The 24,421-nt window shown below is 40.3% G+C and overlaps 1 non-coding gene across 1 annotated transcript; it reads left to right on the top strand.

Annotated features, from left to right (window-relative positions):
- Positions 1 to 17,248: 17,248 nt before the first annotated feature.
- On the top strand, positions 17,249 to 17,324 carry TRNAA-CGC (transfer RNA alanine (anticodon CGC)). Its single transcript has one exon. It is a non-coding gene; the product is annotated as a tRNA-Ala (tRNA).
- Positions 17,325 to 24,421: the final 7,097 nt, after the last annotated feature.

Raw genomic sequence — 24,421 nt, 5'->3', positions numbered from 1 at the left:
TTTATTGATGTCACCCCATTAAAATTAATAAAAATTTATTTATTAAAAAAAAAGCACCTTACAAGAAAGAAGTCATTTAAATCAAAAGGCAATTGTAAGCAAAGCCATCCTGTATTAAATATAAAATGGTAAAACTAGAAAAAAAGATGTCTGATTAGAGTTGGGAAGACTTCGGTGATAACATCAAAGGCTTATGTTAGTAGATGACTTACTTTCTCCATAGGAATTTAACAGAATGACTAACAAGGAGCCAGTTGAACAACAAGTATACTTGTACTTTACTCTCACCTTCATTTCCTGCCATCTTTAAGAGAATTTTTAATTAAAAAATGAAGTGCCCCAAAAGTTGAAAACAGAAAAATGGGAAAATTAAGGACCTGAATCATCTATTGATCCAGTAATCAGGCATATGAAAGAGTGCGTTGGTTTTCACTAGGAAAATCTGCAACAACTAGAGGAGTTGTTTTAATGGTTATCAAATAACTTTTAACATTAATCATTAATGTACTGAGCTATTTGATTTGTGAATATACTCCTCTGATACACCATTTGTAGGTAGAAAGTTCGTTATAAATTTTCACACTTCAAATATATTGATTGATGTGATTTTTTTTTATTTTACTTTTATTAATTTTTAGAGAGGAAGAGAGTGTGAGAGAGAGAGAGAGAATGGGGAGGGAGAAGCAGGAAGCATCAACTCCCATATGTGCCTTGACCAGGCAAGCCCAGGGTTTTGAACCGGCAACATCAGCATTCCAGGTCAACGCTTTTATCCACTGTGCCACCACAGGTCAGGCGCTGATTGATGTAATTTTGTTTTGTTTTGTTTTGTTTTTTTGCCATTGCGCATTCTTAAAAGAATATATATATTTAAAACAACTTTCTTTAAAATGTTGAGACAGTTGATTGTTAATTCTGTATATTTGGGAATATGGCTGTCTGCAATTAGATTAAATTCCCTCTGAAGGAATGACTTCTACATCTTTGCATCCTCGTATGTACCATAGCATCTGACATTTATTTAGTAGGTACTTAATAGATACATGTGAAAGTGAACTCTGAACCTTTGAATTCTGATCTCCTCAAAAGATTTATCATTCCCTTGCAGCCTGAAAGAGTATGTTCTCTCTAGAGCTTTAAATCTCACTGGAGAGAACGCAAATACCCAAGTCTAAGAGACCTCAATTGTGTGAAGAAGACCCTACTCCAGTGGTTCTCAAAGTGTGCACCAGGGCACACTGGTGTGCCTTAGGAGATTTCCAGGTGTGCCCTATAGTATTCCAGAGAAATATGTGCCTATTGGAGACCAAAAAACCAACAGGGTTTTTGGAGTTTAGATTTTTGAAGGACAGAGGTGTGGGGAATTGGCTGTAACCTGACAGTCTGCCCAACCTCCCACCTCACTTGCCTGATTAGGTTGCAAAAGGCTGTTAAGCTGTGGTGCTGGATTGTTTACACTACCCCCCATGTTCCCCAGAAAGACTGGAGGCAAGTTTCTCCTATCCTTTGTTTGGTGTGAAGTTAAGATGATATGTATGGTGGGGGTTTTGAATTGATGATTAAACATAAGAAATGGTCTCTTGAAGCCTTTTGGATTTCTATAAAAGAAGAATATGTGGCAATATCTAAAAAAGCTTTGAACATTTTACTACAATTTTCAACATCTTATTTAGGATTTTCTACCCTCAAAACAATTAAGAGTAAAAAGAGAGGAATTCTTCAATGTATTGATGAGGAAATGAGAGTTTGTTTGCCTTTCAAATACATGCCCAAACATTGAAGAATTCACTAGGACATATCAGGCTCATTTTTCTCATAAACACAAGAATGTAAAAACACATTTGCGCCAGGACCTACTGAATTTACCAAATCTTACTAAGAATGTATCTGTATATATAAAAAATAACTTTTTGTCATTTTTAATTTTTAACCCCTCTTTTTTATGAATTCTAAAAAGCATAACTAAAAAAATATAACATAAAAATATTTTTTAATGTCAGAACAAATTTAATTTTGTCGTACTTATTTCATTTAATTACCATAAAAGCACCCTTGGACTTTATATTTTTTCTTTAATATTTGACTTAATTATTATAACTTATTTCTCAGAAATTTGTATATAGTGTGCCTACAATTATTTGTAGGATTTTAAATGCACCCCGACTTCAAAAAGTTTGAGAACCACTGGTCTATTCAAAGGGCACAAAGGTCTGTACTTTCTGAACTCTCACTCTTAGGAAGAAAACAAGGCTATTGAGCATCCAAAAAATGGGACAGGGTGGCTGAGATGTCATCGCAAGCCCATGCCTTAGTGAACAAAATCAGCAGATTCAGGTGGGACTTCTACATCTGAGATGATGTGGGTTGAAGACTTATGGTATCGAGTTGACATTTACTCCTTTCTTCTTTTTATGTCCTGGGATCTGGAGCCCCAAGGAAGGCATTTTCTGCAGCTTTTCCAAATGTGGACTCTTTCCTCAATATGGAAACAGCTGCACTGTTCCAGCACTTTTATAACTACACGGGAGAAGTTCCTCTTCCTGGAGTGCATTAAACAAGCCTTTTAGCTTTTGCAGTATGCCACGTGCTCCAACTTAGTCTTTATTAATGGTACAGTTGAAATGAATCTTCCATCAGCCTTACTGCTTGTCTTATTCCCCAATTTGTTTAGAAACCCGGGGTTATATTGATAGAGACCCCAATGCCACCTACTTATTACTCTTTGATTTTTAGTTTATAATAATATGCTTATATTTCTATTTCTTGATGTATTGATTTTTGGAGTAGTTTGTTGATTTTTACAAATAATGTAGGATCTAGCCTGACCAGGCGGTGGCGCAGTGGATGGAGCGTCAGACTGGGATGTGGAAGACCCAGGTTCGAGACCCCGAGGTCACCAGCTTGAGCACAGGCTCATCTGGTTTGAGCAAGGCTCACCAGCTTGGACCCAAGGTCGCTGGCTTCAGCAAGGGGTTACTAGATCTGCTGAAGGCCCGCAGTCAAGGCACATATGGGAAAGCAATCAATGAACAACTAAGGTATCACAACAAAAAAACTAATGATTGATGCTTCTCATCTCTCTCCGTTCTCATCTGTCTGTCCCTAACTATCTCTCTCTCTGATTCTCTCTGTCTCTGTAAAAAAACAAAACAAATAAAAAACAAAAACAAATAATGTAGGATCTAGCTCATTAACTAGCTCCTTTTCCTCCAAGAACTTAACATTTAAAAACTGTTTAGCTCTTCTATTGGTAATCTTTGTAACTTTAAGGAACGGTGTCTTCTAGTTCTTTATCTACTTCAGATAGTATTTCTCTACTCCCCAATTTACAAAATGAAGAATTAGTTCTCTACATTTTGCTCCAACTCTCCTCCTATACCATCTCCCAGTTTATTAGCTCTACCTTTTATTTTTACTCCATTAAAATTGATAATAATTTTATTTTATGTAGATTTACATATATGCAATATTACAATCAAATGTTCTAAACTGCCAAAAGGCTGAATTATGAAAACTGAAAAACAATTATAAGTATATATTTAAAATATGATTGAAATAATGATATTGTCTACAGAACAAACGATGTGATTAGACACATCAGGAATGTAACATAATCCTTTATCAATAAACCTGTGCTCTTTGAAGGAACCTTTTCCAATGTCAGGGTCAAATAGGTATTCTTTTCTTACGGTTCATCAGTCACTCAATACCATGCCACACTTCTTGTTTGCTTGGCATTCAGACAATGAGTTTTATACCAATGATTGCTTCTCCCCATTGTCTTAGTCTGCTCAGGCTGCCATAACAAAATAGCACAAACAGGGTGGTTTCAACAACAAATATTGATTTTTATCACAGTTCTGGAAGTCCAAGATCAAGGTACCAAAAGTTGTTTTCTGGTGAGACCTCTCTTCCTAGCTTGTAGATGGCCACATTCTCTCTTGTCCTCACGTGGCCTTTATTTACTCCACACACAGATAGGGAGAGGAAGATCTCACCAGTGATCTTCCTTACCAGGATACAAGTCTTATGGAAATGGAAGTCCATTTTTATTATCTCATTTAACCTTAATTACCACCCTAAAGACCCTTTTCCAAATACAATCACATTGGAGATTAGGGTTTTAACATACAAATTTTGGAAGGACACTGTTCAGTTCATTACTCCCAGGTTTGTTCAAAATCAGCACAATTAGTAAATATTATAATTGGTAATCTCTTATGTTCATAAATAGAGAGAGTATCATTTACCAAGTGTTTAGAAATTAACCTGAGGATGCCCTAAAACTAAATCATGAACTTGCCTGCTCTGGGAAATACACATAAAATGGAAAATTCCCAGGCCAAATTAGTCTTGTTTTCGGAGAAAACCCAAACTTTTATCAAAGTCCTCTAGCTCTCCTTTAGGTCACTGAGGACTAGACAGTTGTTCCTAAGGCATTGAAGACTATACTCTCTGCCCCCGCCTCCTCTCTCCACCACTCCCATATCCTAGTCAAGTTGAATGATAAGTATTTTGACCTATATCCAGGAACGAAGAAGTGATCCCTCAGGTGAGCACTCTCTTTGTAAGACCATAGAGTGAAAGGCATCTTATATGTATATCCACTTGTCCAAAGTTCTTGTTTTATAGTTGAGAAAACTGAAACTTAGAAAATCTGGATGATGCTTTATGACCAAACTACACAGCAAAGTATATTAGAACCCAAGACTTCAGACATTTTGTTCTGTGTCCTGTCCATGAAACTACAATACTATTCAATTCCCCTCAATGAGCAAAGAGACTCTGAAACTCAGTGAAGGGGCCTGACTGTTATGGATAAACAACCATTCAACCCTGAGTAAGAACTGTAAATTGTGTCTCTATTCCAAAGTTTAATATTATTACCAAGAGCTGAATTGGGGTGGGGAGGGGGGAATAAACAAAAGCTAAGTAGTCAGGTATTGAGGTGGTGACTTAAGCCAAACTGAAACTAGGAGCTAAGCCTTGACTCACCCACCAGGCTAGTGGACCCAGAGGCAGAACAAGGAGCAGCCCCGGCTCCCTGGATGTCCTGTTCCCCTCTCCCCACTCAGTTTTCAGGCAAAGGTCAGATGTGTCAGTGCGTATGGGGCGCTGTCTCCTTGCTGAAGGAAACCTGGGATGGAGGGACAAAGGGGTAGAAAAGAGCTGAACACTGAGAGTGTCGAAAAGTGTCATGACGGCCCTTTGTAAAGAGGTTTCTGAATGGAGGAACTTGGCCTAGGGAGGTAGATATGTGGAAGGATAAGGTCAGCAGTGTTGGGGCTGTGTCTCTGACTCTAACTCCTTCCAGACTGTGCACCCAGGGTGGCAGGGCAGCCTTCCCCAAGAGGTCGGCCACGTGAAGCTTTGTCATTGCCCATGGTCAGGGTAGGGTTTGGCCTGGAGCCAGACTCCTCAATTACAAATGGTAACAGCACCTTTTCACATCCCTAGACATGACTGTTACTTAAGGAATGTTTTGATGTTCTTAGTTAACCACAGTCAGAATAAAGCTAATTAATACCAAATTTTTCTCCAGAGTAAAGACACCAAAGATGCTATAACTGGACATTAGTATGCATGATCATAAATGGTTTTTTGTGTTCAGATAACAGAGCTGGGCACATTGCGAGACCTCACACAATTAATACATGCCTGTTTTTCTTGTGTCTGTTTATTTGGTTTACTGTAAAGTTTTGAAAAAAATTCATGGTCCATTGTGTTTTCTTTGCTTGTACTATGTGGCTTTTAAATTCATATCTAAATTTTGTTACCCCATCATTGTATATGGTTTTAATGATAATCTCAAATTTTTCTTGGCAGAAATAATCTTGGTGGAAGTAACCTCAGTAGAAATAAAGAAGATAAGATATTAAACACATGTCAACTGGCATATAAAAAAATGCAGCTGCAGGCCCTGGCTGGTTGGCTCAGTGGTAGAGCATCGGCCTGGCGTGCAGGAGCCCCGGGTTCAATTCTGGGCCAGGGCACACAGGAGAAGTGCCCATCTGCTTCTCCATCCCTCCCCCTCTCCTTTCTCTCTGTCTCTCTCTTCCCCTCCCACAACCAAGGCTCCATTGGAGCAAAGTTGGCCCAGGTGCTGAGGATGGCTCCATGGCCTCCGCCTCAGGTGCTAGAATGGCTCCAGTTACAATGTAGCAATGCCCCAATGGGCAGAGCATAGCCCCCTGGTGGGCATGCCGGGTGGATCCTGCTCGGGCGCATGCAGGAGTCTGTCTGACTGCCTCCCCGTTTCCAACTTCAGAAAAATACAAAAAGCAAAAAAACAAACAAAAAAAATGCAGCTGCTCCTCGAGGAGATTTCATCCTAAGAAAAGAAACTCCAGGTAGCAATACACGGACACCGCCTCCCTGCTCCTGACTTCATTTCTTCCTTGCCGTCCACCCATTCCCTCAACTAGAACAGGAAAAAACCTGGAGAAAAAGAAATGGAAAAGAGAAGAAATTCACAGGCTGAACCAGGCCAAAGCAAGTTTCCACCCATTTGGTAGGGCTTTTCAAAACTTGTCAAAGCAAATTTTGGTCTATAAATGTGTGTTTTAAAAGGTTGGATATTGAATGTGGAAGGGAAATTGAACTGCAGAGCAAGACTGAAGTATTGTGTGAAATTTCAATAATTGTGCCCATTAGCTGAAAAAATATTTGCTCGGGATTTCTTCGCAGTACCACCTGGTGGTTAGCCAGCAGGGCAGGAATGTGCTGGCCAGGGCAGCTCGATGCCCTTCTACCTCCCACGAGCCATGCCTTCCTGTGTTAGTGAATTTACGTACCTTCCTCTATGTATATGAATACCATACAGAATGTGAATAGATGGATTACAGTGGAAACACACTACAAAAGAGAGAGCAACCTTTGAGCCTCATCCTTCTGCTCCCCAACTCTGCCACGGGCAAGGTGTTAAAAAAATTGTTTATTATTGTTGTTCTTATTTGACACACAGTAAAATAAACTTTTCTACTGGTGTGCTATCTTATGAAATTTGTTTAGGGTTTTTTTCTTTTTCAGTACTCAAGTAAGCTTGGATAGAAAATATATGAAAATTAGCTGTTGATTGCCTAATTTTTTGTTAATTTAAAAGAATTCATAGACGTTATTTAAAAGCAGGGGTCCTGTATTTTCTTTCCTTGTATTTTTTTATGAATAATTTAAAAGTCTTTTCAAGTACTTTTCTCCGTTTTCCTTCTGCCCTTTACAATTTTTGGGGTCTTCTACCTAGCTCAACCTGCTTCTATATTCACGCAGCCAACAGCATACACACTGTAAAACACATTCGGCCTGACTTTGTTTTCTATCTTCATGTTGGGACATAGAGAGGAAGAACCTAGCAGCATAAGTTTTCCATATTCTAAAATAATAATAATAATATAGTAATAATAATAATAATGCATGCTGTAATACTTGGCTGGAATTTTTGAAATCCAAGTTTCTATGTTACAATTTTAATCACAGGTTCTTCTGAATAGGGCCAAATCCCAGCTGTTCAAACATCTTTCAGGCTGGAAAATAGGCAAAACTATCACCTGGGTCCCACTGCCATTCTGGCCAGATGGGCAGATCTAACCACACCCACTCCCTGCCCCGCCCTTGGCAGCACTGGTCAGAACTCCACTCCTTCCACGAAGGCAGGAAGCAGAGCCTGAAGAAGGCAGAGGTGCCTGGGAGCCTTCATCTACTAGAACTGATAATGGTCCCTGCTTCCTTTCTGGCCACTCTCTGGGACCACAGGAGGACAGCAACTGCTTCAGTCACCTTTATTCATAATTAGAGGTAAAATTACCCCTTACATGACATTGAGTAACTTCTCTTCTCCCTATATTAAATTTACGAAGAAGGACAAAAGACGTACATGACATCAATACATTTTCCATCCTTTACCCACAACTGTATTACTTAATATTTCAGAACAATGATGTATTGAGATTAACCGTAGAGTTATCCACTTCAAAGCAAATTTACCAAACTTAGTCATAAGCAATGAGTCAGTCTCATCCTAGAAATTACTCAGAAGGCACTTATAAGCAGAGATAATAAGGGCTTCTTCAGTGAAAATAGGACAAAACACAGTATGTAGAATTTGAAACCACTCCAAACTATTTTATGTCTAAATATAAACAAAAGCAATATTGTAACCCACAGGTAAGAAAGAACCTGACCAGAGCGCTGCTAAGGGTTATCTGTCCCAGAATAGAACAACCACTCGCCAAAGTTTGGGGGAAACTGTGCCTAATCTCCATGGTTACTAATCAAGAGTAGGAGAGCAGGTTTTCACACGGGAAGAAAGTTTATCCATATACCTACTGGACGTCAAGTAACAAGAAAGACAGGGAGTGGCATCCTTACATTCGGGACCCCAGGAAGATGAAGTTCAAAGACAGGCTCTCGGACTCTCTGCTTCTTCTTCACACAGAGAGCCAGGTTTCCATTTTGATCTGGAATCAGGACGCTTGTTATTCCCACAAGAACAATTGCCTTAGTCACAGGGAGGTGCTTAGCACAAAGGAGCAAAGAGAAGAGCACCCAGTCTCAGGATTCAGATCAAATCAGAGCAGTGAGAGGAACGGGGCCCAGACTGCTGCCTGTTTCATTCCCTGGGGCGTGCCACTTCCTTTCGGTGATTCCTGACACGCAGTCAATGATCAATAAATATTTACTGAGTATATGAGTAAGTGAATAAGCAGTGATCCCACATGATGAGCAATGATCAACCGACGTGAACCATTCCTTGGTATAATAAGCACCAGCAATTAAAAAAAAATGTTTTGGGAGTGCAGTAACCTGGTTTGTTTGATATTCAATTGACAAATATTGTATCTGAAATGATTTTAAAGCAAGGGCATAAGCATACTTTTTTTTTTTTTTTTCTGAAGCTGGAAACGGGGAGAGACAGTCAGACAGACTCCCGCATGAGTCCGACCGGGATCCACCCGGCACGCCCACCAGGGGCGAGGCTCTACCCACCAGGGGGTGATGCTCTGCCCCTCTGGGGCGTCGCTCTGCCGCAACCAGAGCCACTCTAGCGCCTGGGGCAGAGGCCAAGGAGCCATCCCCAGCACCCAGGCCATCTTTGCTCCAATGGAGCCTTGGCTGCGGAAGGGGAAGAGAGAGACAGAGAGGAAGGAGGCGGGGGGGGGGGGGAGTGGAGAAGCAAATGGGCGCTTCTCCTATGTGCCCTGGCCGGGAATTGAACCCAGGTCCCCTACACGCCAGGCCGACGCTCTACCGCTGAGCCAACCCGCCAGGGCCTTATACTTCATTTTTTTTAATTCAACAAATAAATATTATGGATCTACTGCATGCAATACATTGTAATATATAAGAGTAAGATCCCTTACATGAAAAGCAAATCACAATACAGGTAAGACATGAAGCAGGAGTGGGACACACAGAAGAGAATGAGCTGTTTGGATCCATGAGAAAAAAAAGATGACTCTTGTTTTAATCATCTGAGCTTCAATGAGTAGTAGCTAAGAGCTCATATATCAAAATCTACCCTTTAGCTCTTAATATCTTTTCTGCTTTGGTTATATAATTTGTATCAGTCAGAGTTTGGTCAAGAAAACAGAAACCACTCCAAGTATTTTAAGCAGGAAAGAATTTAATGCAGAGAATCAGAGCCCTTACACAAAACCACTGGGAGGGGAGAACAAAGGTCATGGAAGCGCCTTCTAGCACTCTGGAAATCAGGAAGCTCACCTCTGCCAGTGAGCCCAGCTTCCTGCAGCACTGAAGTGGGTGATTTCCAGAAGAATACCTAGATGCGTCTGACAGAACCTCATGTCAACCCTCTTCCAAAGCTTACGTGCTTGTCCACAGCTGCTGAGTCAATGAGAGTTTCTCTCTCTCTCTCCCCCCCCCCCCTTATGTTCTGTTCTAAATCTCAAGGAGTGTCTCCCATTTGTGGAACCTCAACCAGAAACCTGATGACAAAGCAGTTTGGAAAGTGTCGTTTCCAGTCTTCCAGACCCTACCATACTAAGAGAAATAGACAAGAGTGGGCAGGTTGCTAAGGAGAGCACAGAGTTAAGTCTAGAACCAAATGTAAGTCGTTTGCATTCATCCTGCGGATTTAGTCATCTCCTTTTGTAGTTTTGTTGTTGTCTTCCTAGAAATTTAATGATCAAGAATACCTCTAGGTGCCATCACAGAAAAGTAAGTGGCCTGAGTAGACTCCTCTGACTACTTGCCCTGTTGCCCCAGAAGGAACAAAACCTGATAAGCAGCTTGCCTGTGGACTGCTTAGATAATGATGTTTTAAGAAAGGTTTACTTCCACAAGGCTGTGTAATTTGATGCGCTGGGAGGGCGGAAGACCCTGGGGAGGAAAAGGTGGATGCTCTCCGGTGACCTTTAGCAGAGGAAGGTTGAAATTCTAGTATCAGTCTTCTGAACAGACAAGAAAGCATTGGATATTTAAGTCAATAAAAACAGCCTGCGATAAGTGTCTGTGACAATGTACAGACAGGGGAAGTGTCTCTCCTGACTGCCTGGCCTGTCTTCTCAGAGCCACTCAAGAGACCTTCATTACAAACCCACTTAGGTGGATGATATCTGTTGGGCGAGGGGAGGGGGGGAAACAACATACTCTAGAAGTCAGGCTAAGGAGAAAACGAAGAGTGGAATTATGTCATCAGGTTCCTCTCATTTAAGGGAACGCAAAACAAAGGAATTGTTTCTATCAGCCCTCCCAACTTGAACTCCCAGTCGAGGATCCCAGGGCAATCTTCCCAAGAAAGAATAAGCAAGACCTCTCACCTGCCCGCATGCTCTGGCCGCTCCCTTGCTCTCCGTTCAGCTCTCCAGGAGGGAGCTTTCCTGACCACCCAAGCTGTGAGCCTCTGGGAACAGGCTTAGAGCCTCCTAAGCGGAGAGGAGCGCCCTGCCCTCCTCTTCTCCCTGTTTTCCTCGGGGTTAGGAAGTGAGGAAAATCATGGCCAAGGATCAGGTTTCTACTGTGATCTGTAAACGAAGAAAAACACTCTTTTATCTCTTCTCCTCCAGTCCCTAGAGAGTCTTTCTCTCGGAAGTGCAGTGAAAGTTTGGGCTCCAAAAAGCCGCCTGGGAAGATGACCCACGGCCGGTCAAGATCCACAGCCCTTCCCTCCAGCAGACTTCACAGTCCACTCACTGAGGTCTCAACCGAAAGCAGCATGGCCAGGAGAGAAGGAAAGGGGTGAGAAGTTGTATTAAGATTTTAAAGTGACTTTTCCCCCACCCACTGGGTTTTATTACTCAAGATGGGTAAATATTATATAAAGCACTCGGAGAGTGAAAACACACTGAGAACTAGCGAAAGCATTAGGACCCTTTTCACAAGAGCAAGAAGGGGAATGCAGGGAGGGGGCTTCAACTTTCCTTTAAAGGGAATAAAATCTCTAATATGAGAAAAATCTGGATTTAGGGTTGCAAAAACTTTCATATATATTAATAACACAGAAAATACTGATAATAAAGTATTCACTTTTAAAATTTTTTTTATTAATTGTCTTTATTTATTTGTTTATTTTACAGAGACAGAGTTAGAGAGAGGGATAGGATAGGGACAGACAGGAACAAAGAGAGATGAGAAGCATCAATCATCAGTTTTTCATTGCGACACCTTATTTGTTCATTGATTGCTTTCTCGTATGTGCTTTGACCATGGGCCTTGAGCAGACCGAGTAACCCCTTGCTCAAGCCAGCGACCTTGGGTCTAAGCCAGTGAGCTTTGCTCAAACCAGATGAGCACAAGCTGGCAACCTCGGGGTCTCAAACCTAGGTCCTCCGCATCCCATTCTGACGCTCCATCCATTGTGCCACCACCTGGTCAGGCAAGGTATTCACTTTTTAAGGTATTCACTAGCCCTCAGCCTGATAGGTGGTATGCTTCAATTTATGCTTTTCCTAATTATATAGTGTAGAATGCAGTTAAGGAGGAACCATCACTAGACTAATCCTTGTCTTATATTAATCCTCTATAATAATAAATAATAAGTCATTGGGGAAAGGAGATTAAAATGAAAAGGTTTAGTCAAACCCTAAAACAATAGGTTGCGTAAACATAACTGCAGTTGTGTGATTACAGATATAGCTTTGCATGAAGCTAATGGATAAGGGATATGTATTACAAAGACTTCCTCATGCTCAATCAGTTCATCATGCAAAAGGTTTCATTGAAAGTTTATTATGCTATATAACTAAACATATAAGCACAAACCCTGCTACCCACAAACTGGAAAAATATATATGAGGTCAAACAAACAGAAAATGAGCAGATCGTTTTGAGTAAGAATTAGGCTCACAATGTAAATGAAAAGTATTATTTCTACATCCTTTTCACTGATTGGTGCACTCTATCATCGAATTTACCATCACAGAAGACTGGATAAAATTATAAAACCCAGAGAAATGACAAAGGCTGATAAAAATTCCGGCAAGTATATTTCTTGAAACCTGAATCCTGTACGCTCCTCTCTAAAACAATATCACCTTTTTCCAGAATGCATCTAACTAAAGCATTCCAAAGCAGCAGGGTTTCCTGGGACAGGGTTGGATAAGGGTCTCTAGTAAAAGCCTTTCCTAACACACAAGATGCGTTCCTGAAATGTTGAATCATTACCACCAACACAAAACTCAACATTCAGAGAAATATGTTTTTCTTCGGTAACCTCTCTACTCCTTCCATCCTTGACAGTAATTTCATGATTATTCCCAGCTTTGATTTCCTAGGGTTTCCCTATAGGAGCATTATCAGAATTTTATGCAGGATGCTTCTTCACTGTTCAGGACAGTCTACAACATTGTAGGAAGTTAGCATGCCTAGCCCTTGATCACTGAGTTTAGTAACACCTCCTGGTCATTCTGACAGCACAAATTCTCCCTCACATTTCCAAATGCTACCGTGATATGATACTCATGTGGTTAAGGGACACCACACCTCAAATGTGTATCTCTGTCTGATCAACCGCTATCTCTTGCAGCCCCTGAAAGGCAATTTATACTTCTTATAATTGGGACATGAGAGGGCTTACTAATTATGCAGAGGTTTCTCTCCCAGGATATATTCATCTCTGCTAAAAGTATGGTTCCCTCGGAACATGGGTTCATTCTGACCACTACACATGACCACTGCTGTTTCGTGTTTCCTTATCTTATTTAAAGACACAGACAAATATGGAGGCACAACATAGTGTGTTTTCTTCCCTCAGGAGTTCATACCCAGGTGTTTCAGCCCAGCCCTCCTCAATCACATCCCTGCACTGTCTCATCTGAAGGAACAAAGTATTTTCTAGATGTTGCTGTTGCTGTTGTACCAACTACAATATGCTTTCTAAAAAAAAAAGAAAAAAAAAGAACTATCAGTTCTAGTAGGAGGGCCTACTTTTATTCATTGAGATATTTTCCTGGCAATACATGTAATGTGTCCTTGAACACAACCTCAGCCATGGGAGTGAGCTTCAGAAGACTGAGGAGAGGACTTTGCAGGCTCAGAAACCTTCCCAAGAAGAAGAGATTAATAGCCTCCCAGGATGCAACAAGGAGAAATTATGGATTAAAAAGAATGGAGGCCACTCTGATACCAGTTAAGACCATATATCAGCTTGACCAGGCGGTGGTACAGTGGATAGAGCGTCGAACTGGGACATGGAGAACCCAGGTTCGAAACCCTAAGATCGCCAGCCTTGAGCGTGGACTCATCTGGTTTGAGCAAGGCTCACCAGCTTGTGCCCAAGGTCTCGGGCTTGAGCAAGGGGTCACTCGGTCTGCTGTAGCCCCCTGGTCAAGGCACATATGAGAGAGCAATCAATGAACAACTAAGGTGCCACAATGAGGAATTGATGCTTCTCATCTCTCTTCTTTCCTATCTATCTGTCCCTCTCTCTGTCTCTATCAAAAAAAAAAAAAAAAAAAAAAAAAAAGACCATAGATCATCCATCTGCTAAGACCTTAAAGAGCTTTGCTTTGAACATTTGTGTCCCTTCTGATGGTGGTGTCATCAATTCTCAGTTCTATACTCCTCAAGGGTTTTCCAACACTCACATTATTCAGCGTAAAAACATAAAAGAGCAAGTCCTCCAGTCCACATGATGTTGGAAAGCGGGAGAACTTTTCTTCCTAAGTGCAGGTGATAATCTTGGCATGACACAGTGCTGGCATAACAATGCAAGACATTGGAATGGCACTGAAAAAAAAAAAAGAAAGAACTCTTCAATTACTAGCTCCAAAATATTTTTTGTTTTTTCATCTATCTTCCAGATCTTATTTATGATTGCAATCATATTTTATATATCATTGTATATTGTGCATTAAAAAAACTATGTCACAAATGTTTTCTACATTCTTACCTTTCTTATATAATTATATTTAATGGTTGTATTGTAACTCCTCTTATTGATATGGTGTAATTAACTCCATTATTCTCTTGGTGTTGAATATTTAATGTTTTTCTTTTTCAGTTTCTTTTCACTAGTACAGAAAGAAACATCTGTCCTACATCTGTCAAAATATTTCCTTAGGAAAAATTCTCTAGTGTAGGATTACTTGCTCAAAGGACGTGAATGTCTTTGTAGCTTCTACTAAATGTTATCTTATCCCTTTAAAACTGAGATGTGCTGATTTGAAATGCTCTTTGCTACATATTTGTGTCTAAACTTCACTGTCACCTCAGGTGACATAAAGTGGTAACTCTGAATTGCATTTCTTTGGTTACTATCTGATTAAGCTGTGACTGAATTCTCTCATCTCTTTTTTGTAATTCTTTCTCAAAGCTGAGCTTGTAACAGCAACAGCAGCTTATTGGCTCCTCGTTGCTTTCATCCAGAGTTAAGTTAAATTGCAGAAGAAAACTCTCAAGGAAGACAGAGGAAGTATTATTTACTGTTTGTATATATCGATAAATATTTTCCAGACTTCCTCCTGTGTGTGATGTAAAGGAAAACCTCAAATATTTTGTGAAAATTCTATATAACAACTTAATGTTTCTTTGGCTGCCCAGAATACAAATTTACTCCAGCTCCCCTTGGGGGAAAAGAATTTGTAGGAAGTGTATTAGTGAATCTGATAGAATATAAGGAATATCCGGTCGTAAAGTCTCTTCTCAGGATACATTTTATTGCAAGTAACCAAAGATCTCCCTCCTTTCCTTGCACCTGTCCCTGTATGCAATCATTCTGGGGTTTGGTTGCCTCAGGGTCACAAGATGGCTGCCTTAACAAGGCAGTTTTTTCAAAGGCAGAAAGCAGGGGGTAAGGATGGAGGCTAAGGCAGAGAGAAACTTATTATTCTTTCTTTATTTCTCAAGGAACACTAAATACTCATCAGACTTCATATTATGTCTCATTATGTAGAACTGGGTTTATGAATAGCTTCAGGTAGTACTAGCTTATAGGTTTATGACCATTTCTAGACCAGAAGTTAGGCCCATTTTCCATGAGATCAAAGACTTATTAGCTGACACTGGAGGGAAATTATGGTGTTGGGCAGTGGGAAGAGTGGAAGCAATGGCCTGACAGGTGGTAGCACAGTAGACAGAGCATTGATCCGGGATACGGAGGTCCCAGGTTCAAAACCCCCAAGGTCACCGGCTTAAGTGCGGGCTCACCAGCTTGAGCACAAGGTTGCTGGCTTGAGCATGGGATCATCAACATAATCCCATGGTCAGTGGCTTGAGCCCAAAGGTCGTTGGCTTCAGCAAGGAGTCATTGACTCCATTGAATCCCCCCCACCCAAGGCACATATGAGAAACAATCAATGAGCAACTAATGTGCTACAACTATGAGTTAATGCATCTCATCTCTCTCTCTCTCTAAAAAAAAAAAAAAAAAAGAGTAGAAGCTATCTATGCCTCTTGGTAGACAGCTAGAGTGTGTGCCACCTATGGGAACAAGGGAGTGTATGGACTTTCCTTTCTTCTATGAATAGATTTCCATTAGCAAGAAACTCAATGCCCTTGGTCAAACTCTAAGGCCTACAGAAAGAATCTTATTGGTTCCATCTGGCTTATCAAGGGGAACTTCAAAGTGACGGCAGGGCTCATGGTGCCTCCTCTGATGACTTACAGTTGAGAAAGATGAGAGCATCGGTCCTCAAAGAATGGGAATTGTCTTGAGCCAGAGATAAACACAATGTATATCCCTTCCTTCTCGGTTAAGTGAAATACCAGCAAAAGGTATTTATTGACCTCCTAACTTGTAGAAGAAATTGTGCCCAATTCTGTGGAATACAATCTATAAACTTGGGTCCTTGTGCCTAAGGAGTTTACAGTCTACTTGAGGAGAAGCTGGTATAAATGTCGCTATGAGTAGATGAGAGCTAATTATGAGGTACAGTCGACAATAAATGCATTGGCCCTAACAAGCTTTGTTGAAAATAATGGTCCACGAACTACTGCAGGTGAAAGAGGAAAGGCCTAGAAATGTTTGATTCATTCAACTAACCATCATGTAGTCAGCTATGCCACAGCTCTTTCTGGTCACCTCTCACCCCATGGTCACAGCCTTTTCTGGTGTTACATAACCTACCATGTTGGTGGCAGGGGCCAGTGGTGTGGCCTTAGAGATTGCCTCCAGAAATCCTGCTTCCTTCTGTCAGCCTTCATCTTCCCCTCCTTCTCTAGCCTTTTTCAGGACATTCATTCTAACTCCTCCATCCCTGCCCCAGACCCTCATTTTCTGAGTGGTTAGTGAAAATTCTATTATCAGGGGCAAAGTTTCTCTAAATCTCTTTTATAGCCACAGAACAAGCACATAGTATAGGATACAGTTAATGATTCTGCTCCTGGTCTGCTGTGCAATAAATAGCAAGTCACTTAACCTTTCTGGGCTGAAAAAGACATTTAAAGAAAAAGAACATGATTTGCTTCTTTCCCAGCTTGCCAACCAAGTTCCTAGTGAGTATCAGTAAGATGGCCCTTAAAAAACTTGGAAATATTTCCACAATATACTTTATACAAATATGTAGTCTTTTTATAAGACAATAACAAAGCTCAAATGGATTTATGTATTCTCTCTCTTCTTGAGAGTTAATAGCTCTTCAGTTGAAAAATCCAATTACTGAAGTCTATATAATTTCTTCTGGTCATTAAAGAATTCAGAAACATTGTGAACCCATTTTTAAAAAAAAGAAAATAGTCACACTCTTAAGGGAATTATAGTCAGCAGGACTAAAATCTAATTAGGAATGCTGTTACCCACTGAGATTACTTATGAGCCAAAACAACAAATTGCTTAAACCAAAACAGAGTGACTCCCGCCCTGGCCGGTTGGCTCAGCGGTAGAGCATCGGCCTCGCGTGCGGAGGACCCGGGTTCGATTCCCGGCCAGGGCACATAGGAGAAGTGCCCATTTGCTTCTCCACCCCTCCGCCGCACTTTCCTCTCTGTCTCTCTCTTCCCCTCCCGCAGCCAAGGCTCCATTGGAGCAAGGATGGCCCGGGCGCTGGGGATGGCTCTGTGGCCTCTGCCTCAGGCGCTAGAGTGGCTCTGGTTGCAACATGGCGACGCCCAGGATGGGCAGAGCATCGCCCCTGGTGGGCGTGCCGGGTGGATCCCGGTCGGGCGCATGCGGGAGTCTGTCTGACTGTCTCTCCCTGTTTCCAGCTTCAGAAAAATGAGAAAAAAATAAAATAAATAAAAATAAAAAATTAAAAATTAAAAATTAAAAAAAAAACAGAGTGACTCCCAAAAGCCCAGGGATAGTATTTGGGTTCAAATTTTGGTTAATGTTTTCCTTCCAGACTTAAGCACCTAGATCTGGATCCATTATTAACATGGAGGATTTTTGTTTTTAAATCTTTGACTGTTATTCAGGACTATCCGCAGGAAGCAGACCCTTAGTAACAGGAAGACCTTGTAAAAATTTCTCCTTTCAGGAAAAAAAATAGAAGTCAGGAAAAGGGGGCTGCATTCTAGAGAAGGAACCTACCCTATAATAGACAGCATGATTTCCGGATGCCGTTGAAAACCACTTCCTTTGCAAAGCCTTCCTTGATTCTATAACTTAGCAATTATCTTCTCTGTCCTGGGAGTAGTTTCCAGGGCCAATCATTTCAATTGTTTCCTAGCATTTATTTTACTGACCTAACACTACTGTTAGTTTTTTCCCATTAATCATCCTCCCCAAAGCTGTAAGTTCATGGGGAAACAGCCAGTTCTCTCCCCTTTTTGTCTGCTCCTCACCACCATCAGTGTCTGAAATAATTCATTATTAAATACGAACTCCCACGGTGTGTCATGTGCTGTGTTGACTACCAGAGACAAATTAGTACTATTCTCTTCACCCACTGCTTAAAGTCTGGAATGGAGAAGAGATACAATTGAATGAGCATTAACAACAAAATACTGGGCACCCTGTGATAGGATTTGAGGTGTTGAGTAAGGGTTTCTTTTGATGGTATGCCTGCATTCTGAGTCCCTCAGGGTGGTATTTCCCCGATGAAATGAAATGTGGTTTGCTTCAATACCATAAAATGAGGTTGAGTATGAATTCTTGGGAAGTGGAGTAAGTTCCCAGTATTTTGAGTTTTTTGACAAGAATCCTGGGAGTATCGCCCCAGACTGTATAGGCATGCAACTAGAATGGGTCCCTGAAGACATTCTGAGACTTTGGGGAGGAAGGAACTGCAGCTACTCCAACTCCTCAACTTTGCCGACTGTCCCTTTTAATAAATTTCTTTTTATATATTCTTAAAGACAGTATGCTTATGCTAACACAAGTGTGAGCATCGTTCACGAGAAGTTCAGTGAACGGGACTTCTAGCTGGGGAAACACACAGTCAAAGCACACAACCTCGTTTCAATACACATTCAATTGAATTGTGAGAAAACAATTATCTAAATGTGAAAAACGGGGATTCAGAGACACTAAGAAAATAAAAATGTAAATTAAAATTATGAATCATTCATTCACCTGATAATGATTGCTGATTTATTGCATGTATGTTAGTTTACAACTCTGAAGCTAGTGTGAAGTTTGGTAAACCAGGTAAGTACCGAGTTGACTGTTGCTTCTTAGAAACATTGCCTGTTCCTTGGATAAGTGCCAGTAAAGGTGAGATGGAACAAGACAGAAAAGCTGTTTGTCACTCTTCAGCACATCATGTGACCTTCCAGCATGTGTGAACAGAAGGACTCCTCTGCCATTACACAAATCTGTGCTAGAGCAAAAGGTGTTGCTTGGGAAAAATAATGTTCTGAGGCAAATGAAGGGAAAATCTCCCAGAAATAAACCAACAGTAAGTAACATACCAAATTCTAAGTCAATGAGAAGTAACTCTTCCCTTGCTTTATTTAATATGTGCCTTCTGCATCCAACAGCTTTCTGTGTTTCTAAATCCCAGCCCAACATCTCGAGGGAAAATAGTAGGAGACATAAAACACATACACAGACTTCCAGTATGGACAAGGTACAGAGTTATTTTTTTTCCTGCTCAGTTATAAACTCTGGAAATGGCACTGAAGAACACTTACAAGTGGTAAGAAAAAGGCCAGCTGGCTTGCAACCCCCAGAGGACAGGAACAGCACAGGCAGGACACCTTCTATCCCGCACTGAAACCAACAGAAGAAAGCCACTGGATATACCATTTTCCTACTCCTAACCTAGCAGTGGAAGCAGTGTGAGCAGGTGCATTCCTCCTCCACTGAACAAGAGTTCATTTGACACATCAGGAAAGCCCACATCCACAGGCCTTGAGGAGCCGTTGGAAATTGCAAGGTGCTTTTCTTCCCTGTAGGGCTTGAGACTTCCTTTTTCTGCTAAGAGAAACTGAGGCAGGTGGACAGAACTGACAAAAGAGACTTGGCTACAGAAAGCAGCCAAGTCCAAGAGACCTCTTAATTCCCAGGGATCCAAGACTTTCCTCTACCCAGAGACACTGACGCAGCCGGGGGCATTCGGGGCCTCCTATCCCACTCCTCTCCAAGTCACTCGGCACCCAGGCCTGGGGGCCACCCTTCCCACCCGTCAGCCAGCACTAGCACAGAGCATGCATGCCCCTAGGGACTGGTAACCCAAGCCAACTAAAATAGCACCACAAGGGTTCCAGGAATTAAATTGCCAATAAAACCACAGACCACGAAAGTAGGCCAGGATCTGCAGGCTCAACCTAAACACAATGAATGCCTGCCAAAATAAAAGATTTAAACGGAGCCCAGAGTAGCTGAACATAATACAAAATTCCAGGATACAGCTGAAAATCACCATCATACCAAGAACCAAGCAAATCACGATTCAGATAAGGAAAGACTATCAACGGGGGCTGACACCAAGACAAAGCGAAGGTAACAACGACCCGACAAGGGTTTTTAAAACAGACATCATAACCATGCTTCGTTAAAAACAAATTCTCTTCCAGCAAATGAAGAAATAGAAAATCTCAGCAAAGAAACAGAAGTTAGTAGTAAAAAAAAAAAAAAAAAAAAAAAGAAGAAGAAGAAGAGGAAGAAGAGAAAAAAGAACCAAATAGAAAGAGAAGTGGAAAAGGCAATAACACAAATAAAAACTCACTGGGTAGGTTCAACAGGAGGGTGAGGATGACAGAAGATCGAGGCAGTGAACCTGAGACAACTATCATTTAGGGGGAAAAAATCTGTGCATAAAGCTTAGCTGATATTTCTGAATGCTATGCTTACACTGACAGCAAAATGAACAAAAAATGGTTAAAGAAATATGAGCAATGAAGTGCTTTTCTCCCTTTTCTTTCCTGTAACGACAGCTTGATTGAAATCTAATCACCTGCTCCAGGCTGGCTTTCTCCCTCACTGACCCTGAGTCTCCTTTCAACGTGAGGCCCTCCCGGGGCTTTTCGTGTCAGATCGGTGTCCAAAACCACAGCGTGTTCGTCTCTACTGCCGCGTCCTCCCTTTACGCCGTGACGCAGGCTGGTGGGCCTGAGAAGGAGGCTGGTCTACCAGATGTTCCTTTTCAAGTGGATGCTCTGTTTCCGCCTCCCCTCAGGCTTTTACATGTGGTCAAACGAAAAAAGGGAAGAGACTACTTGGCAGTACAGTAACCTTCATTCCAGACATTTCTTTCTGGCTTTTCCTCCCTTGACCCAGTCTGACAATGGCCCTCTTCTAAACCTTTTCTGTCATACAATGTTCTAGCGGGAGAACAGTCGGCCATGGGGGCCTCCTTTTCTCCTTTCTGACTTTTTAAAACATAGGCAAAGATGTTTTTATGATGCAACAGGTCACCAGCACTGTTTCATCTTGTTTTTGAAGCTCTTTTAAAAGCTAACTTAATTTGCTTTAGCAAAACTTCTTAATCTAACATTGAAAACGATATTTAAATAAGCACAGTTTTTAATTAGGGTGCCTATTGATTTACATATGGAAGTATAAAATTTATAAACGTTTCTTCTTTATTTTCTCCTTTACTTTTAAATGATAAATATTTATTTGTTTTCTTTAAAAGATTGGATTTTAACATTTACCTTTGAATTCTCTGGAAATAATTTTGATATATGATATAACTTATTTTGATTTGACAAAGGTTTAAAATATTTGTTAACTTTTTAGTTATAAAAGCAATATGTTTTCATTGCAAAATATAATCTGTAAAGTAGTTCACAGACAAAAAATGGGAAGATTTTTCTTTCCTCATTTTCCAAAACCCACAGCTGGAGAAAACATATTTTAAGTTTCTTAAGAAAAGCTGAAGCAGACACAATAACTTTTACATTCAAGATATTTTCCCATGCATATATAAATGCATATAATTCATGCAAGAACATACCTATGTACCAATTAAAACTATAAAAAAGCATATGCATATATAAAACTTTTTAAACAAAACAGGATTAGGCAATATGCCATTTCATATTTCATGAATATCTTTTCTCACAGCTATTTTGAAATCTACCTCATTTACTCATTTTTCCATTTTGTAGATTTACCAGGAATAAATCAGCCACCTCTGAATGTACCTGTACATTGTTGATAGTTTGGGGCTGTTACAACTAATATTACAATTATTATCCTTATACAAATATCCTTATTCATTTATTAAAATATTTGTTAGAAAAATTCCTAAGTACAGAATTGTTAGTCAAACAGTATATGTATTTTAAATTTTGAAAGATACTTCCTAAATAGTTTTTTTAAAAAGAATACTTCAATCTATATTACCAGCAACTATATATGAAAATACCTGAAAAATATGGTTTTAAAATTGAGTCATAAAATAGTTTCTCTATAAAAAAGATACCAAAAACTGACCTTCTTTACAAAATTCAGAATCTGTTAAAGCAAAAAAAAAAAATACGTAAGCATAAAATAAGTAAAGGCTATTAAAAAGCTACTTGTGAAAAATACAAAGTAACAGTATAAACAAAGATAAATACCATGATTTAAAAGGTTATAATAAATATACATATTTCAGTAAATATGTCTTTTTTATTGATTGATTTTTAGAGAGAGCAGAAAGAGAGAAAGAGAGGGAGAGAGAGAAAGAGCAAGGAGAAGTGGGAAGCATCAACTTGTAGTAGATGCTTCTTGTATGTATGTTGACTGAGCAAGCCCAGGGCTTTGGACCTGCAACCTCACCATTTCAGGTCAACGTTTCATCCACTGTGACACCCCAGGTCAAGCCAATATGTGTTTCTTTTAAAGATAACATGGATAGTAGAGATTTATTTTTTCTTCTTTTCCAAGTGAGAGGAAGGAGATAGACTCCCGCATGTGCACCAACCAGGATTCACCTGGCAACCCTGTCTGGGGTCAATGCTCTGCCCATATGGAGCCATGCTCGCAATGAGCTACTTTTTAGCGCCTGAAGCGAAGGCTCCACAGAGCCATCCTAAGCACTGGGCCAATGCACTCAAACCAATCCGGCCACGGCTGTGGGAGGGGAAGACAGAGAGAGAGAGAAGGGGGAGGTGTGGAGAAGCAGATAGATGGTCACTTCTCCAAGGTGCCCTGACCAGGAATAGAGCCCGGGACATCCACACTTCAGGTGATTCTTTACCACTGAGCCAACTAGCCAGGGCCTAACAGTAGAGATTTTTTTGCTAGTAAGATACATTGTTTTGACAATTATAAAAATAAATGTTATCAGTAAAAAAAGGGGGCAGCTATTGTTCTAGATTTTAAAAGAATGAAGACTAACCACCAATTTTAATTCCTAAAACATGTTGGATCTTGGTTAAAAAAAAAAACAAAGTAGCTCTAATATTTTATAGCATTTTTGGTGGCAACTGACGAAATTTAAATATGACCTAGACCTTAGATTACAATATGGAGCCACTGTTAATTGTTTTAGACATGGCAACGGCAGTTGAAAAGAATGCTCTTAATTTTTAAGAGGCTTATGTTAAAGAAATATGGTCATGGTCTCTAAAACTTACTTTCAATGTTCTGATGTGGCAAAATTTATAATTTTTAAAATCAAGATAGAGGGCACACAAATATTCACTGTCTTATTGTTTTGACTTTTCTGTGGGATTGGACATTTTTTAAATAGAAATTTGGAGAAGAAAGGGAATCAAACAGTGAAGCTTCAGATCTTGTGTTGACAATTGTATTTCATAATGTTAGAGTCTCTGAGTAGAAAGAAGTCCACGTTGACTTGGTCTCTAAGTTCATTTTCTTAAATTACCACTTTCGTGTTCTCAATATGAGGCCAGTAAGGTTTGCAAGGGGAAAAACTCTTTCTGACTGCTGGCTATGCCTCACAAATATATGGCATTCATCCCCAAGGGGGTTGACTTATGTGTGTGAGGAACTTAAGAGAAACCTTCATCACTATTAGAAAGACACCCAGGGTTTGTGCCTCAACAAGGGTGGGACACTAGGGCCATCATCACAAAGAAAGGCAGCACACTGTAACTTCTAACAACTACTGTAAGTGTCCAAGGGAGTCATACTGGTGGAGGATGACCTAGCTTATTAGTACTTAGGCCAAAAGTATTAACTTAACCAGACTATTTTAAGTGTCCATTTGTTGGTGAATTTGAAGAGCTGATATTTGCATCTAGCCCTAGCTGCATCAATGCTTTTGGCTTTTCATCCACTTTCTCAGAAAAATAGAGTAAGGAAGTCACTCTTGCAATAATACCCACAAGCAATTTGCCACAAGATTAATAGCATTCTGCCATGAACCCAGAATTTGGAGGAAAAAAGTTCATATATGATATGCATATAATTATATATATACATTCTATATACACCTATATTATATACTGCTCACAAAAACTAAGGGCTATTTCAAAATGAATATGAAGCGATAAAAAATAGAAGCATTTGAGTCTTTTTTATTTAACAAGAACATCAGAAAAGCAAAAGACAAGTCAAAGAAAGTGTTTGATTATGCAAATGAGATGCAAAACCAACTTTTGTTTCATTGGTGAAAATGCACTATACAAAAAGGCTGAAAGGGCCCTGGCCGGTTGGCTCAGCGGTAGAGCATCAGCCTGGCATGTGGATGCC

This window comes from Saccopteryx bilineata, chromosome 1 (genome assembly GCF_036850765.1).
Source record: "Saccopteryx bilineata isolate mSacBil1 chromosome 1, mSacBil1_pri_phased_curated, whole genome shotgun sequence".
Lineage (NCBI taxonomy): Eukaryota > Metazoa > Chordata > Mammalia > Chiroptera > Emballonuridae > Saccopteryx > Saccopteryx bilineata.
Note: the sequence above shows the minus strand (reverse complement) of the source record. Positions and strands in the feature narration are given on the sequence as shown.